The sequence below is a fragment of the Arachis ipaensis genome, chromosome B09, assembly GCF_000816755.2.
Source record: "Arachis ipaensis cultivar K30076 chromosome B09, Araip1.1, whole genome shotgun sequence".
Classification (NCBI taxonomy): Eukaryota; Viridiplantae; Streptophyta; class Magnoliopsida; order Fabales; family Fabaceae; genus Arachis; species Arachis ipaensis.
In genome coordinates, this window is record NC_029793.2 from 128772232 (window position 1) to 128773906 (window position 1675).

Below are 1675 nucleotides of genomic sequence, written 5' to 3' on the forward strand. Positions count from 1 at the left end.
ACTTATATCGGTTCAAAATTTAATTTATTAATTTTTTTGCTAAACTGATTTATCCGATCTAATTTTAATAAAAATAATACAATTTAATTGATTATATGTCTTAAATTTTAATTTTTTAAAAAACATCTTTAAAAAAAGACGTTTTTGACATTTTATCTAAGTGACTCCCAACAATTTTTAATTTTTGCGTTTCAATAAGTACTTCTAGCCATTAACACTAAATCTTTATTTACCTTTTACCAACTTTATCTTTTATGTATGTTATTGTATTATTTATAGAATTCTTATTATATTTATTCAAATATCTAAAGTAAAATGATAGGATAATATAAAAATTATTTAAATTGATATTTTTTTTAATAATTTTTTATTTAAAAATAATTATAAATAATATAATTTAAATAATATTTATTTTATTATAATCTATTTTAATATAAAATTATCAAATATAAATCAAAATATTTTATACAAAATCAAGTTTATAAAATTAATTTATATAAATTTTTATTTATCAACCATAATCCAAACACACGGTATATCATGGTAAATGTTCATGCTGAATGGCGCAAATCGAAATATCTAATTATCAACTATTTATATTTATTGAGGCGCAGTTCGCCAAGCCATCAATAGTTAGTTGTTGGCCAATATTAATCAATTAAAATTATTTTTAAATTTTTAAAATATATTATTTTTCTTTTATGATTCACAGTATTTTTTTATTTGATAAGTCAAGGATTAATTCGTTGTGGTACTGAATTTTAATTAAAAATTTATTGTTGGCCAATAAATTACTACATTTATAAAGCAAAATTCAAATTTTCGATACTTATTTAAACAATAAACTAGTGAGTTAACTACTAAACCAATCCAACTTAATTTTCAAAATACATTATTAACGAGGAGACTATTAGTAATCACTTTTATTGACTGTTAAATTATTGATGGATAAATGTTGTCAAAATTTTATTAGTAAAAATTTGACTCATTTTGCCACCTCTTCAAGCTATGTGTTGAAAATATAAAAGGCGAGCACCCGCCTCGCTCTCTGCCTTTCACGAATCTGCCTTCACTTCTCCTGCTCATGATGGTAGCATGTCTCCAGCTCTATGCAGTGACGGATCCAAAAAAATTTAATAGTGGGGGCAAATATATATAGTATAATAATAATTTTTATAATTATTATAATATTGTAATTTATAAAATATGATTATTTAACCAAAAAATTAGTAAAGATAATTTTGTTTAAGATTTTAAAATTTTAGAGAATTTTAATAAGTCCAATATCACAGCACCAATGTATTATCTTAGAGGTAGATTTTTTCTTTTTTTCAACCAATCAAAAAGGCTAAAATTACTATTTAGTTTTATTTCAAACATGAAAATATATGCAAAAGTTGCCAATAACCTATATTAGTTTTGTTGTGGGGGCAAACTTAATTTTATGGTGGGGCAACTAACTTATATTATTAAGAACTATTAAGAAGTTTTCAAAAATTCCCTGGGGGCACTTGCCCCCACTATTTCATGAATAGATCCGTCCCTGGCTCTATGTATGTTGTCTAGGATCCAATCCGATCCGAATCTAAAGCATATTTTATCGGTTTTGAATTTATTATTTTTATACAGTATCATTTTTTAATCGAATTCAGATTATACTTTAAGCTATCTGATT